General features: G+C 44.7%; 1 long non-coding RNA gene across 3 annotated transcripts in view; it reads left to right on the top strand.

Annotated features, from left to right (window-relative positions):
* Positions 1 to 16,858, top strand: part of Lncpint (long non-protein coding RNA, Trp53 induced transcript) — a 124,912-nt gene that overhangs the window by 23,852 nt on the left and 84,202 nt on the right. For 2 of the 3 annotated variants that reach the window (NR_110470.1, NR_110469.1), the window contains one exon: positions 13,474 to 13,601. The exons of the other annotated variant lie outside the window; for it this stretch is intronic. This is a non-coding gene — a long non-coding RNA (long non-protein coding RNA, Trp53 induced transcript). The remainder of the gene's footprint in view (positions 1 to 13,473; positions 13,602 to 16,858) is intronic. 3 annotated transcript variants of the gene reach the window in all.

The raw sequence follows: 16,858 nt of genomic DNA, 5'->3' as shown, positions 1-16,858 counted from the left end.
CTTCTGCCTCCCAAGTGCTGGGATTGAAGATGCAAACCACCACCATGAAACTACCTTTAAAAGAAAGGAAGGAAGGAAGGAAGGAAGGAAGGAAGGAACAGAAAAGGAAAGGGAAAAATTAAGAGATTCTGTCTTAAAATGGGGAAAATACACAACACACACACACACACACGTTCAAGGTTCTTTGCTAACCAAATAGTAGTCAAGTAATTATGTTTCAGGCCAAAAAGTATAATCTGAGAATTGCTGTGTAGAAGGGTTGCTTTTGGGGAGGAAAGAAAGAAAAGAAAAACCCTCTCTTTTTTCTGGATTCCTATATATTGTGTCAGTGAAAGTTGTTTCTCTTTGAAGATCTGAGAGTGATGACGGTGGGATTCAAGGCTGTTGGAGTGTGCGAGCCTCAGAGTCCCCAGAACCATTCATTGAGCTGTGCTTGCTCCCCCACGGCCTCTGGGCAGAAGCTGGGTCTTTGGTGTAGTTTGCAGCTAGCTTTGTGTGCATGTCTCCGTTCAGCGTGTTGCTTTGGAACCTGTGAGAGGCCTGCTGATGGAGTTTTATCGGCATTCCGTGACCAGTTGTCGGAGAGAGCAGTGGTCTGAAGCTCCTGCTGGCATTGGAGTTATTCTCGGAAGGCCTTTTTGGGAAGAGATAAAAGGAGGGGAGGGTTCCAGCAGCCAGGTTCAGTCTTGCTGTGGATGCTCTGTGAAACGATAAGGATAAGTGGTTCTCTGGGACCATCGGAGGGATCTGGTTTCGGCCTGCCTACTGTAAAGGTGAAGATGACTGACAGGCAACCAGGGGGGTGTCGGCTATCCTCCGGTCTCCCTCCAAGCAATCATGGAGGACAGATGAGGGCTTTCTCTCCACTTAAGATGGAGGTTGTAAAATTTCTTATCTGTCAGTGGATCGTGTATTTCCGTATCTAAGTGACTAGCAAACAGAGATTCTGATTTAAAGTGGGTTGTCTTGTTGAGACTTCGTATCATTTTAAACAGCTAGTATAAAACTAGTTTTAAAACAACTGTTTCTACTGAAGACTGTAACAGCAGCTAATTAAGTTCAAGTCTCTGAAAATATTTCTCCTCTTCAAAGTCCTACCCAAAGAAGGACGTTTGACTAAAGCCAACGGTGTGAAGGTGCTGCTGCCGTATCCAAGTGTGAAGGCCTGAAGGCTGCACACACTATGTATGGCAAAGGCTATTTTTATAGTGTGCAGCTTGTACGACTGTCTGAGTCAGGTGAGTGGGTGATTCTGGGCAGAAAAAAAGCCCTGAGTTTTCAGTGAGTAGTGAGAAGACTCCAAACTGAGGAGAAGAGGGGTGAGGCCAGGAATCCTCTGGCAAGGGGAGGCTTCCAGAAAGGACATGGAGTGCTTAGGTGGTGGGCCCAACAGCCGCAGGCAGAAGGCTTTGAACCAGCAAGTTCTTTTCCTGGGGCCCAACAGGAAAAGGATTTCTCTCTACCCCAGACTTGAGGAGGGCTCACTCAGCCTTGGTCTAATGAAGATGGAGTTCCTCCCAGGGATTGCTGGCCAGAGGAGCTCTGAAGAGTCCCTTAGGTTGCAGGCCTGTCTTCCTAATTGAGCACTATGAGATTGCTGTGCTTAAACATATACAGACGGGTAGGACTTGTGTTCAGGATGCACGGCAGTGAGTCTTTTGGTGCATTCAAACAGATCCTTAGTCTACTACTTACTGCGCAGCACTCAGTAGGTGTTTCTCAATAACAGACAAGAGAGCAGAAAATGTCTTCCTAGCTGTCATTTCCGGTGTCTTTAATTTAGATAGGGTGACAGAACCCAAGTGTGAAACCTTCCCAAGAGGGCTGGCAGGGAGGTACTGCATTTTACACAGCCTTCGGCCTATAAAGTTACAAACTAGTTGGCATCTCTCACAACATGGCTGGTTTGGTTCCCTTAACCACAGTGGGTCAGGAGGGCCAGAACTGAAGTTCACACAGTCACTGGGAATTGGGGGGGGGGGGGCAGTGTGACAGGCAGAATGGAGTATCTGCAGTTGTTGAGTTATCAGGTGTGTATCGTGCAGGGTAGCTGGGGTCTTGCAGCTACCACAGCTCTGTGGTGCATGGATTTCAGACACTGCTTTAGCACTGGCTTTTGTCTTCAGCGTCTGCATTGTCTTATGAAACCCAGGCTGCTTTGTAGTTTCAGTTGGACAAGGCACAGTTTCTGAGAGGTCATAGGTCAGCTAATGTTCAAAATCAATATATTTAGTCACATGCTAAACGCAGGCATTAGATGCTTATATAAGGCCTTATTATTTGCTTGTGGGCAGTGCATACAGAGAGACCCAGATTGCTGAGTTTGGCAATTTAGCGAGTAGAGCCCTTTCTGAGCAGACACAAGGATCTGAGCTCAATACCCAGACCCCATGTAACAAGTTGGAGGAGGAGGAGGAGGTGTTGGTGGTGGAGGTGGTGGTGGTGGTGGTGGTGGTGGTGGTGTTCCACACTTAGAGTTCCAGCTGTAGAGAGGTAAAGACTAGTAGGTCCTTGAGCTTCACTGGCTGGCCAGCCTACTTACTTATTAAGCTCCACACCAATAAAAGACTTTATTTTAAAAACAAACAAACCCCCAAAACCACGGTGGTTGGTAATCGAGGAAGGACACTAGAGGCTGATCTCTGGCTTTCACGGCCGCGCACGACACACCTGTGAGGAAGAAAAGCAGGTCCAGGCTTTCCTCTCACATAGTCTGAGCGCGTGGGTCAGGTGGAGACGCTCTGTCATCTGGTGTTTGCTGCAGTAGAGCCCTGCTCAGCTTCAGATCCTGGCGCTGACACGCACCATTGTTTAACTTCGAAAAAGGTTCTCTGCTGCCCTAGACCTTGAAAGGATCTGCATCCGGCGTGTGCCAACAGGAAGCGGTACCTTGTCCTAGGTGGTAGAGGCCTAAAGCAAACAGTGGCTGTAAAGGGCTCAGCAACTCCAGTGCACACGAGTCCTTTGTTCACATTTGGGGCTTTTGTGCTGTTCTCAGAGCCCAGGGAGAGTGAGTGACTTAGTTGGAAGTTCATTGTTAGACATAAGGGTTGAGGTCTCTGTGTGGAATGGTCACCCAGACTGGATGGCACAGCCAGAAGCAACCCTTTAAAATAGGGGCAGAACAAGAACTTGACCTTGTGTGTCACAGAAACAGACAAGTAGTTTTCCTTTCCATTTTCTTTGAAGTTAGAGGGGTGATTTAGACTGATCGAGAAGTGACAGTAACTCAACTCACCCATTCTTGTAATAAACACCTGCTGATCCAGCTAGTTGAACCTCTCTAGGTCTGGTATCCCCTGGTCCACTTCAGGAGCCGTGTTGATGGTTGACTGTCACCTTTGCCTGGTTTATGAGTAAAACTACTAAATAATAATTTGACAAGTTAGAAAGAAGTGGTAGAAATGACTCAGTGGCTAAACATACTTAACTGACCTTGGCCTGGAGTCATATGTGGAAGGGGATTCTGGGAAATGTAGTTCCCTTTAACCAAGCCGATGGATTGCAGCACAAACACACCCCCACACACCCCCACACCCACACCCACAGTGCAGTGAAATACATTTCTGTACTTCATTGTTCTTTTGGGAACTAGAGATAGAATTATTTTCGTTTTAAAAATATCAGAAAAGTAGTTGGTATATCAAAGTAGTTAGCAAATATTTAACTTGATTATTGCTTTCTCTCAGTAGCCTTACCTGCGTTTGAAATGGCACAATAGCTAAAAACAAAACAAAACAAAACAGGACTGTTTTGATCATATCCTGCCTCCTGAAAGCCGTTTTTGTCATTTGACAGTTTGAATCTCATAATGCAGTATTTTCTAAAATTGCCCCATATAGTGCCATCTAGTGGTAGATTTCTGCACAGTAGTTCACATCCCCACCCACTACCCCCAGTTTGTTTGTTTTTTTTAATTAGGTTTTTTTTTTTTTTTTTTTTTTTTCCTGTTCTTGTTCTTCTAATTGTTTCAAGACAGCCTGGCTGTTCTGGAACTCAGAGACCTTCCCACCACTGCCCAGCTCTCACATTTTACTTTCTGATAAATCAGTAAGTTCACTTTTAATCATGCTTCATTTTCTAAATATAGTTAAAGGGACTACATCTAAAACAAATACTTAGAAATGGAAAAAGAATGAGGAAAGAGAAAACAATTGGAGTGGAGTTTTTTCCTCTCCAGGTTTTCTGTGCATCAATACACACACACACCGAGTTGGTTTTTGTCTGTTTACTTGATGATTTGAACATACACATAAAGTCATTTTTGTTTGTTTATGAAAGTCACATGATTGTTTCACAAGTGTGACGTAAGGAACATGGCTCAGCTTTGCAATCAGGCATGCACAGGCATTGCATTCTGTAAGGTAATGGGTTATTGCTGTCTGCCAAGTGGCATTCTGGCCACTGCATGTGTACCAACTCATTCCATATTTACCAACTTTGATTTCTCATGGCAGGATTGACCTCTGCTGCACACCCCCACCCTGTGTGCATCGCCGCTTAACTTTGTGCGTGTGATGATAATAAAACTTCATAATGCCTGGCATTTAGATTGTAACGGAGCGCGTTATTCACAGCCCAGCGAGAGAATCTGAACTTATCTTTTTTCCTCCATCATAACTTTGTTGTGTTTGTTTTTAATTAATGATTGATTGGGGGAATCTAGATGACCTTAACACCTCACTCACTCCCGAACTCGACCTAACTTCTTACGTCTGGAATGTTATTTGTGGTCCAGTGAAACAGACACTGATGTTTTGTGTCGACTAAGTCTTCCGGGGGTAGCAGTTGGTAGCCAGCACCTGGCCTTCCTCTCTGGCCTACTTCTCTCAAGTAGCCGTGGCGTCTTCATTGCCTCCAAGAAAGCTCGTTGGCCTTAGGGTCTGGCTGGGAGTGGAGCCTCCTTTGTGTGGCTCAGGGTTCTAGTTAGCAAGAGCTCAGTCAAGCATGAGTGTTCTGCAAGGCAGAAGTATTAATTGCTTTTGATAGTGTTTTGTCATGAGAATATAGTGGGTGAATTTTCTAGGATTTCAATAAAGACAAAGTCATACACAAGAAAAGAACAAACAACAATTAAAATCTTGTTTGAAGCAAACAAAGAACAGAAAGGGTCCTTGACATTAGTTAGGTGACATCTTGGTGGGCAGTGCCAATGGAGAAGCTCTTGACATGATTCTTCCTTGTCTGCTTTGGCTTGTTGTGACCCAGCAGTGTCTGAGACGTTAAGCTGGGGCATCTGGGGCATCGCCATTACCCATGTGGAAGAGGAGCGGAGGGCAGGAGTCGGCTCCCACTGTTGTAGTAGAAGCATTGGCTGCTGAACTGTTACTAGGGACACAGAGGCTGCTGTTCTCCATGGCCAGCACTAGGAGGCCACAGAGGCCTGACGGCACACAGGTTTCTGCTCATCAGGAGGAAAACAAAACAAACCAACCAACTCTAGGGGGACCAGCACTGTGCAGATGAGCTAGTTTAAAGAGCTTGGTATCTCATAACCTGGTGAGCAACAGTCTGAATTGGCAACCCACTTACTGTTCGATTCGGGGCATTGTAAGTACAAGGAACTGAGCATTTCTGGCTAGGTAACCCCTGCTTCTTAGAGTGGTAACTGTAAGCTTCCTTGGATGCACCAGGCATCCCTGGTGAGCCTCTGGATACAGGTCCTGATTCTTGTCGTTGTCTGGTTTTTTTCCAGACAGGGTTTCTCTGTGTAGCCCTGGCTGTCCTGGAACTCACTTTGTAGACCAGGCTGGCCTCGAACTCAGAAATCCACCTGCCTCTGCCTCCCAAGTGCTGGGATTAAAGGCGTGCACCACCACTGCCCACTGCCCGGCTCAGATCCTGATTCTTAATGCACGGTTAATCCTGTGGCTGATGGAACAGACTCCTCCAGTCCATTGTGTTAATTGAAAACAAATAGTTTTCAAAGAAAACAAGTAGTTTTGGCCACAGGCATTCTACTAATATTCTAGTGAATTGTCTTTGGCCTTCAGGCCCTGCTAGGCAGACGTTGGATATGGAGGTGTATTTCTATGTAGTTGTGTGTTTTCTTGGTTCCCTTTTTGCTTTTAAAGGTAAATCACCATTTCATGACATAATTATCGCTATTTCTGAGTTGGCCCCTTATTCAGTCCCTGGTTCACCTCTGTTACTCTGATCTCCTGAACTCTGTAGAGTTTAATCCACACTACATTGATTTTTATGTATTTGCTACTTCTCCTTATTAAAATTCTAATTGTGTGTTCTGTTGCTTAAGGACAGGTGGTCTCTTATTTCCTGTGTTTCCTGGTAGAACCAAGTGTGCTCGTAAAAAGGACAGGACAGCTGCTTTCTTGACAGTAGTACATCCTGTGGGTGGCTTCCCCTCCAACCTCATCCCTTCTCCCCACCCCACTCTCCTTCCTTCTCTGCAGCTCTCCTCCTTCCCTCCTCTGTGCCTCCACTTGTGCTGTGTCATATTTCTGAAAGGGCCTTGAAGGTAGCTCACTTGATGAAGTGCTTAGCAAGGCTTGAATTCAATCCCCAGAACTAAGGCCAGAATGGTGGTGTAGCCCCAGTGCTTAGGAGATGGATTCGCATGGATTCCTAGAGCTTGCTGACCAGGCCAGCCTCCTTGGAGAGTTCAGGAAGGACACGGGAAGTTGTCCTCTGCCCTCCACACCCATGACCCAGCCTAGACACAAACGTACATAAAACAGATACAGAGGAAACTTTAAAGTAATGAACTTTTCTGCGTTCTCTGACATTTTATCTGTCCTTAACATTTTATTTATCATTGTTTAATATACATCCATAATTTCTGGGAGGCATATTACTTAACTTCTCCTCAAGGTATTAAAGGCTTTTGGGGGGGGGCTGTGTTTACCATGCTCCTTGAAGGACTTTGTAGAGATTTTAACTAAAAGTCTGTGTGTCCAGGTTCAAGCAGGGACATTGACTCTTTAAACCACAAAGAGGAGATTTCTTCATTTGCCCACCTTGTAATTTTCTCTGTAAAACTCTTGAAGATTTATTTCCTTATTCTTAGAAAGTGTCTTTTGAACAGACATGAACATGTGTTAAGTGAAAGCTAGTCCTATTCTATGAAATGGCTTTCAACATGAATTACGAGGTACTATTTTTGTCTATTGTTTATATCCAGGAACACTGATGGACTCCTACTTTATCCTGACAGTTTCTCTTTGTACATCTCCTATAGAAAGTTACCACCCAGAGATGTCATTTGCATGTTTGCATTTCCTTTGTATATTTTTGTGCGTATGTTGTATGTGCATCCATATGTTTACACGTGTGTGTGCGCTTGTAGACTCCAGAAATTGACATCAGGCATCTCCCTGGTCTCTTATTTATTAAAACAAGGTCTTCTGAAGGTTACAGATGTTGTGAGATGAGCCGGAAGCCTTGGGTCTGCCCATCATGGGCCTCTTGTTCTCCCTGCTCTGAAAGTACTGGGGCTATCAACATGATTGGCTGTCATGTCTGGTGATCTGAACTCTGGCCCTCATGCTCTTATTAACTGAGCCATCTTCCCAGCCCCTCACTCTTGCCATTTTAACTGTTTTTATTAAGACTTCTATTGTATTATTAAATAATCCGCAGTGTTGCATTTTCTAGCTGTTAAAGAAAATGCTTCATTTAACAGTTAAACACTGAATTCGTTGTAGCTCTTAAATGACTCTAATCATGTCTTTTTCTGTTCTACTATGTCAGGCTTTATTTTTTAAATATGAAGGTAGCTCAAGAATGACAAAACCATTAACTGTCCCTTTAAGGACTTAATTTAACCCGAATTAATATTCTGCTCACGTCTATAAAACCTTGATGAGAAAGTCACCCGTGTTGCCTAGCATGCTTGGTAAATGTGACCTTTGTTGTATAAACGTGTATGTGGTACGGGAGGAACTGTGTGTGGATTCTGAGTTCTTGATGGGATGCTGCAACTCTGAGCTTCAGAAGGAAGGAACTCTTACTCTGGCTTTCATGGTAACTCTGCCCACAGCCTGGGGCCACTAGAGAACACCCTGCTTTCTGCTTGAAACACAAGGCTTCCAAACCAGCATGTTAGGTCCCTACTCTTGCAATCACCCTTTCCCCCAGTACCCATCCAGATGGAGGAGAGTAGCTCATGGACAGACATGTGGACTTCTCCCTCCCACAGACAGAGGTACCTGAAACTTTCCTTTAAATAAAGCAGTATTCTCCCCTCCGAGTCCTCTGCTGCTGCTGTGCTCTGCTTCCTCCCAGGATTCCCGAGCCAGGTGGCTGTGTGTGTGTGTGTGTGTGTGTCCGTCCATGTGTGAGGCCGTGGGGGGGGGGCGCTGTGGGGGGGTATGGGGGAGCTTGGTAATTGGCTGGCTCACGGTGTAGTTTGAATCCCACATGGGTGTCCAAAACAAGACACAATGGCCATGTTCACTGGAGCTGACTTAACATTTGCCCTCAAGTTCTGATTTTTAACCATGAATAGAAGAGCTACAGGTGTGCTAACTATACATACTATACATCTAAATATAAAGCTAGCACTCTATATTATCTTTTCAAAATGTTATACCTCTACATAACTATCCATACTTTCTTTTAGACAAGGCGCTATTGTAAAGACTTGGCTGGTTTGAAATTTACTGTATAGACCAAGCCGCCCTCAAACTCCTAAGAGATCTGCCAGCTTCTGCCTCCTAAGTGCTGAGATTAAAGGCATGCTCACACACACCCCAACTAGTATGATATATATTAATTAATATTTATTAGTCTCAAAATGATCATTCTACCAAAAACTTGTACCGTGTCCAGCATGTAGGTATGTACTATTAAGAGTTACTAAAATTAAATCTGTTTAAAAATCCTTTGCCACAATATAGCTCAGTGGTATGAGGCCCTGGATTCAGTCCACACTCCTGGTCAGTTCATCAAGCCTTTCTGTGGCTACCATATTTGAAAAATACTGTTAAGAAGTTTGATTGCACACTGTCTGGGTTTTATTTATTTCATTGGGCTATCAGAGCTTTGCATTTGTACCATATATAATATATACTACAAGGAAGTCTGAGTAAGCATGCCCCCAGGGGCAGTCCTCAGTTTATTGTTGATCTGCTAGAAAAGCTTGTTCTCAGATAGGAACCAGACAAGTCACAGTTAGACTGAGACTTACTTCCCAGCATCCCTAGGGATAACTTCGTAATCAATTCTCTTTTGTTTTTGCTTTATCTGTCAGGGAATGTTGAGCCAAAGTTCTGGCACAGTTGAAGTAGTCCCTTGGCTTGTAGATCTGTATGCTTAGTCCCAGTCTCTAAGAACACCTGCCAGAAAGCCCTTTAGCTGGCTTTTCCAAAACACTTTAATTTTCAAAATAGTAATTAAAGAACTCTCACTGATGTAGTTGACAAAACCCTTCAGGCTTCTCAGGGTTGCTAGGGAAATTCAGCTGGGAGTATATTTGTGTCTCAGTCAAGCGCTGTGGACAGGGTTTGCATAAAAAGGCAAGAGGGCTATATTGTGTCTCTTTGGAAAAGGGTTCTTTTAGGCAACAAATTGAATTCTTAGCAGGTATCCTTCTTAGTGCAAGACACACTGCAATGCTTTCCCCTTTTCTACTTTAGTCTAGAACTTATAAGCCACTATGACACTAGCATATTTCAGGACAAAAGGTAAAATAGGTTTATAAAAAACAAAGTTTAAGCCATTCTATTGGGAAGAATTGGTGAACAGATTTGATTTGGGGGCTTTCTAGTTGCTAAAGCGAGAAAAGGAAAACACAGAGTTGCATAGTTTGTGTGTGTTGACAACCAGAAGCACATAAACATCTGCAGAAACCAAACATTTCCTGGAACTAAACTCAAGCAGAAACGTGTCACGTGAACCTTTGTTTAAAGAGTCTAGTGAAAAATATCTTCAACCACAGTTACATAACAGGCCCAGGACACCGCGTGAATTGGGTTCTCTAGGAGGTAACTGGGAGGTGCACAGGACAGGCGATCAGAAACGAACTCTGGGCCCTGAGGTCTGGCCCTGGGCTGTTTGGAAATCTGCTGAAGAGAGCTTCAACCCCTTGTTCCTCTGACTTCACCCTGTGAGGGCTCCTAGACATTGCAGTGTAGCGTCTCCATAGTGTGCCTTCCTCCTTGCTCCAACGACAATGACTCCAGTGCAGACATTTTGTTTTGATGATTAGGATAAAGCACTGAAGAAAGCAAAGACCATCTTCAGTCTTTCAAAGCATATATTTTTTAATGCAAGTTTTTATAATAAAGAAGCTTAACCATTCATAACAAATGAAATAGGGCAGACCCAGCTCCTCCCTGCATATGAAGGGCAACTGTAGCCAATTGCCCATCTGAGAGAATGTGATCACAGAAGGGCAGTTTCTTTTAAGAACACTCTCTTCTTGGATTATTAGGTATTGTGGTTTGAGTAAGAATGGTCCCCATAGGCATAGATGTTTGAATGCTTAGTCTCCAGGGAGTGGCACTGTTTGAAAGGATCAGTGTGTAGCCTTGTTGGAGAAGAGTGTGTTCCTTGGGTTTGGCTTTGTGGTTTCACAAAACCCATGCCAAGCCCAGTGGCTCCCTCTTGCCTGAAGACCAGGATGTCAGCCATTTCTCCAGCACCATCATTGGCACACCTGCCACCATGCTTCCTGACAGGATGATAATGGACTAAACCTCTGAAACTGTAAGCACGTCCCCAGTTAAGTGATTTCTTTCTTCAGAGTTGCTTTGGTCGTGGTTTCTCTTCATACCAAAAGAGCAATAAGACCCTAGGGTACAACCATTTTAAAAATTAAAAGCATCCTAGCCTGCCATGTATTTCTCATACAGACATTAATTACTGACTGCCCATAGCAGTAAAACATGAATAATACTTTCTGCTACTTGAGGCCAGATCACACACCTTACCAGCAATGTAAGAGGATGTGTTAATGGGGTTTAGGGAGGTGTCATGGGTAGCTTTTCGTGTGTGTGTGTGTGTGTGTGTGTGTGTGTGTGTGTGTGTGTGTGTGTGTGTGTGTGTTTCCTTGTTAGTGCTGTTGATTGACCCCAGGACCTGTGTAACCAACCAGTATATCCCCCCAGGGACAATTCTGAAGACCCCAGTTTATATGAAAATCTGCTGGACAAGACTTTTTCAGATAAGAACTGAGACTTTCCGTCCAGCATGGCTAGAGATAACTTTGGAATTGCTAAAGGCTGTGCCACAGAGCTGTAGGCCCTGCTCTTGGTTTTATGAGCCCGGTCTTAGCATCTAAATTCAAGTAGCCTTTGATCTTGCCTGGTCCTCCCTCTGCCGGCCTCTTGAGTGCTGGGGTTACAGGCTTATCTACTCCATGCGGCTGTTTGAAGTGGGGCTTTTGTTGTTGTTTGTTTTAGATTAAGAAGGCTAATGACAGCTTATGGATGATGGCCACACTTAGATCTCTTCTGGGTTTTTGTTTTCTAACGCTGTGTTTCTGGGACATGAACCCAGGGCTCCATCAGTGCCAGTGCTGTGTTACAAGCTTTGGCATTTAGTTTTTGTGTGATAAAATTTGCATGTATTTTTCTATGTCTTCTGGACCTATGTTTCCTGTCCTGTTTTTTGTCAATGTGGAATTAAACTGATATTTAAGGAAAACAAAGATTTTTATTTTTGAGACAGGGTGTTGTTGTTGTTGTCATTATTATTAATTTCTGGCTCTCCTGGAATTTGCTATGTAGACCAGACTAGCCTTGAACTCATATTCACCTGACCCTGTTTCTTAAGCACTGGGATTAAAGGCATGTACCACCACCATGTCCACTATCCTATATATAGAGTCTGGAACAAGCAAAGACTTATAGACTGGGGATTATAGAGGCTCCATATTAAAAGATGGGGTTGCACATGAAGACATTGAAAACACTTAACTACAGACTGAGAAAAGCCCTGGGTGACCTAGGCAATTAGAGTTACACCTGAGGAGGTTGGAAGATCCTCAGGAGAAGAGCGCAGCCACCACGAGAGACTCTCCCTCTCTGCACTATCCAGTTTCATGGTCTGTATAGCTATGTCGTCTTTTCTGTATAGCCTAACAGCCAGGGTTCCCGAGTTGCTTACAGGGGGTTTTCAGAGATGGGCTTCCTAAAAGCACACAGGTGAGCAAATGCAGTGTTGGAAGAGAACACTCTAGCAAAGCACGGAGGACTCAGAGTAGGGAGGGCAGCGTGATGTCACTTGGGTTAAAGCCTATGCTGTCATCTCTGATAGGAAGGATTGGCATAGAGGGGAGTAGCCTCACAGAGGGAGCAGTCCTGACAGATCCCTGTGGATGAGGAGAAAGCCTAGCTAGGGCCTTGTGGTTTGAGAGCAGGCCATAAGAGCCTGGGCGGTGGGAGGAGACCAGGTCCTCAGGCCTCGAAGGCTTTAGGCTCGGGAGCTGTCAGGAGTACCATGGGACAAGTTCCGAGGCCTAGAGGGATAGTGCTCAGTTTGCAGTGTGCTGAGGTGGATTAGAGGGGCAAGGACAGGAAACAGCAAGTTTGGCAAAAAGAAAACATCCATGAAAAATACTCAGGCTGAAGCATGGACAGTTCTGAGTTAAACGTGGTGCAGAGCACAGCCTCCATTGAACAGAACGTGCCTTCGGCTCATAGGTTCCCAGCAGGTGTAAAGAGCAGTTTCCTGATACAGTGTCCCTGGAGCAGGGCCAGCTGAAGGGGTTCATGTTTTCAGCTGATTCAATGTGATACTGCGGCATCTGTAAACAACTTAAAATAATGAAATCATACTGATTTTTTTTTCTAAAATAGCAGCAGAGAGACCAGTGTGAGAGACCATCTAGGGAGAACAGAGACAGTTCATCCCAGTGCACACCAAGCCAAGTGGTCTTTTCAGTCCATGCATGCAGACAGCTTTACAGTTGTGTTTTAACATTAACATCCAGTTGCTTTCATGTTTTTACAATAAGCCCAGAGTTTCAATCAGCTTATCTGTTAATAACTCATTTTCAATTCTCTTCTCTTTTCTCACTGACATTTTCCTCTCTTTCTCTCTCCCTCTTTGAGGCAGGACCGCACACTGCATCCCAGGTTGGCCTAGCTTAGTTGCTATATAGTCCAGGCTAGCCTCCAAATCATGGCAGTCCCCTTACTTTGGCTTCCCAGCTCCCTTGGTTATAGAAATACATCTGTGTGTCCTGGGTCAGTCTTGTAGCCATTTTCCCTGCCTCTTTTGAATCAAAAATATCTCCAATTAGTCTTATCGCTAGAGACAGCAGATTCTTCTGGGTGAAGGGTCAGACTGGTAAAAAGTAACCAGATCATGCTATATGTATATATGCCTTAAAACAAAGGACATCATTTGATACAAAGATTGCTATGTTGTGTCTAAGGCCACAAATTAACTTGCTCTGCGCTATCACTTTAAACACACACACACACACACAAATGGAAAAGAAAACCTGTTTTCTTTCTACTCTCCTTGAAGCTTGTCCTGGATGTAATAGTTTCTTTTCTCCCACAGGCATCTCGTTGATTCCTAGCGTTAGAAGAACTGAGCTAACAGGAGTCTGCCACCTCTCTGCCTTGCTGATGCACCCAGGCAGGGCTCACTGGTTTGCAGGAGTACATGACCACAGATCAGAGCCATTGGTAAGTAAGTGCAGCATATGGCACCCTCTGGCTTCCACGTACGAGTGTGCGCATGCGCACACAGACAGGTGCATAAGCATGTACAAAGTGTAGAATCTTAGAGCGATGAGGTGCATTTTAATTGGGTTCTTTAAATTCTGCTACTAGCGAGTGATGGTGGGGTGGTAATTTCCCCTGCCAATAATCAATAATTTAAGATAGTAGTAAATGCGTGTTTGTAAATGAAGGGATTCTGAGAGACGGTAAAGTCACTGATAAGAGCCATGGAAGCACTTTCCTTACATAGTAGTTCATCTCTGAAGACAATAGTGCTTAAATGCAGGCATTTCGTGTGTAAAAGCCTTCTCCTTGGTTACTTGTTTCAGTCTCTATTAGTAAAATGCAGATGTACAGGTGAGGCAATTTCTGTAACACTGGAAAAGGTTGCCTCTCAGTGCAGTCCCTCAGAGCAGGGCGGACCCGAGATCCATGCCAGTTAAGTGGAAATCGTACCGATGGTTCTAGCTAAAAACAATGGCTGTGCTATCTGAGTGTACAGCAGACTGTAGGGCCTGTTTCTTAGTCACACAGAGCAGGGAGAAGGGCCCTGGCCTCTGCCATCAAAGCACAAGCCACTTGTCTTGATGGCAGTGACGTATCAGAAGAGACACCCTTTCTTCTGTTTTATTCTTGGAAGCTTTTCTGACAGAAGTAGTACACCATGATCCTGCCTGAGGGTCTTGTTTTGGACTCCAGTTAACAATAGAGAGCAGATGTGTAAGGCAGTCCCCATTTCATTGAGGTGGCTGCTTTTGGGTCAGAACATGGCATTGTTCAATATGGCAGCCTCTTGGCCACACGCATCTTCTGAGCACTGAGACATGGTAGTGCCATCTGAGATGTTCTCTGCTATGAAATAAGCGCTATTCCAAGTACTTAATACTAAAAACTACCACGTAGCAAGGCATAGTGGCTCACGCCTTTAATCTCAGCACTCAGGAGGCAGGGGCAGGGGCAGGCAGATGTCTTGCGTTTCAAGTCAGCCTGGTCTACAGAGTGAGTTCCAGGACAGCCTGGGCTATATAAAGACACAATAACAACTCCACAATATTTAAAATTTTTCATACTTTAAATGTGGAAATAACATTATTCATATATTGAATTAAATAAAACATTAAAATTAAAATTAATTTCATTTTCCTCCATTTTACCATGTGACAGCTAGCTGTCTCCCCTTTCTCTCTCCTCTCCCTGTTCTTTCTCTTTCAGATAGAAGTTTGAACTTTAGGCTGGTCTTCAGATCTCTTGCCTTAAATTCCTGAGTGCTCAATTGCAGGCATGTGTCACCATGCCTGGATTAGAAAATTTTAAGTTGTTTGTACCTTGAATTTGTCAGTCTCTCTGTGTTTACTTTTTTATTGACTTGTTTACTTATCTGTTTATTTAAAGCAAGGTTTTGCGTGTAGCCCAGATTGGCCTAGACTTATAACAGCCCTGTTGCCTGAGCTTCCCACGTGCTAGATAATAGGCGTGTTCCTTCACACTTTCAGGAAAGCTCCTCCATTGAAAAGTACCTTCTGAGACAGCAGAGCAAGCAATCCCAGGGGAAGGCAGTGGGACTGAGTGTAGACAGGGTCGCAAATCCAGAGATCTTAGGATGCAGCCAGGCCAGGCTTGCCTGGACAGGAGGGAGAGGTGCACACAGGAGTAAAGTGAGCAGCATAGGGCCACATGCAAATGACGGTTATACTAGGGGTTTTTGTTTCTGATGACATGAACAGGAGTTGGTGGGTTTCAAAGAGAGAGGTGTGCGGCGTCTGCTCTTCTAAGCTGCTGCAGTGTGAATAGTCCAAGATCAGGGCATTTACAAGGGAGAAGCAGAGAGTGGAGCAGCGGCCAAGTGCCTGAGACCAAAGCTAACTAAAGGAAGTGAGGTGGGATTGCAAGGGAGATGGGTGCCTGAGACCAAAGCTAACTAAAGGAAGTGAGATGGAATTGGCAAGGGAGATGGGTGCCTGAGACCAAAGCTAACTAAAGGAAGTGAGATGGAATTGGCAAGGGAGATGGGTGCCTGAGACCAAAGCTAACTAAAGGAAGTGAGATGGGATTGCAAGGGAGATGGGTGCCTGAGACCAAAGCTAACTAAAGGAAGTGAGATGGGATTGGCAAGGGAGATGGGTGCCTGAGACCAAAGCTAACTAAAGGAAGTAAGGTGGGATTGGCAAGGGAGATGGGTTGGATAGCACCTGGACAGTGTAGTACAGGGTCTGAAAAGCTGCAACGTCGGTGAGCAGCCCTCCATTAGTCAGTGCAGCGGGTGGGTTAGATCAGCTGGGACCTTGGGGTTGCTGGAGTTAGCCATGGCCTTGACAGTAGCACATTCAACAAAAATGGGCAAGGATAATTGGGAGAATGATAAGAAACCGAGCTTAGGTCTTCTTGAGTCAAGGAGAGCTAAGGAAGTTGATTGTGCACTGCTGGGAGAAGTCAGCACCGTTTCCCAAGGCTGGCCAATGTTAGACTTGCTTTCCTGACAAGGCTCTCTTCATTTGTGACTTAGAAGATAGGCACCTACCTGAGTAAGGCCGGGGAGGGGAACTGAGCTCTTGGGCGAGTGTCCTGGGCTTGCTCTGGGGTGGGACAGAGTGAGGGAGTGAGCAGAGAGGCTGGCGCTGACTCTGCTCCAAGGTTGCTTTGCAGCTATTGTGAAATTTGGCCTCATTTCTCCTTGCTCAGTGCCATTTATATTCTGACAGTCAAAGTTCTTAAGAAACAAATGTTAAAACTTAGTTCTTGTCAACTAGAAGTGCTGAAAGCCTGGTTCTTTGGGATTAATTCCCTGTATGTTACTTTTAAAGGATGTTACCAAGATATTTGAAGAAATAAAGGCTAAACCATGCCCCAAGCCCTGGCCCTAAACCACTGCCTAAACATCTCTATACTAGATCAGATAATGCCTACATGTAAGTCTTCTAACAGGGAGGCAATTTCCGTGCCTGCGACAGCTTCACGAAGGTCAAATGGAGGCAGTAAGACCAAATGCTGTAAAGCGCCTTTCCCGTTGGCAAGTAGGGAGGTTAAGTTTGGCTGATGTTTGTCAGAGCATTGAGTATAACTGGGAAAAGTGGACGCTGACACCTTCTGGGCTGCTGATAACTAATTCACAACCTGCTAATGGAACCTGACAGAAGTCTAAGCAAACAATCTGTCTATCCTGAGAAACCTCAGCATTTCAGAGCATCCGCTATTTGGGTCCTCTGAGGTAATAGTGGCACAGT

The sequence above is a fragment of the Mus musculus genome, chromosome 6 (assembly GCF_000001635.26).
Source record: "Mus musculus strain C57BL/6J chromosome 6, GRCm38.p6 C57BL/6J".
Lineage (NCBI taxonomy): Eukaryota > Metazoa > Chordata > Mammalia > Rodentia > Muridae > Mus > Mus musculus.
The sequence above is the reverse complement of the archived record's forward strand: the minus strand, read 5'-3'. Positions and strand labels throughout refer to the sequence as shown.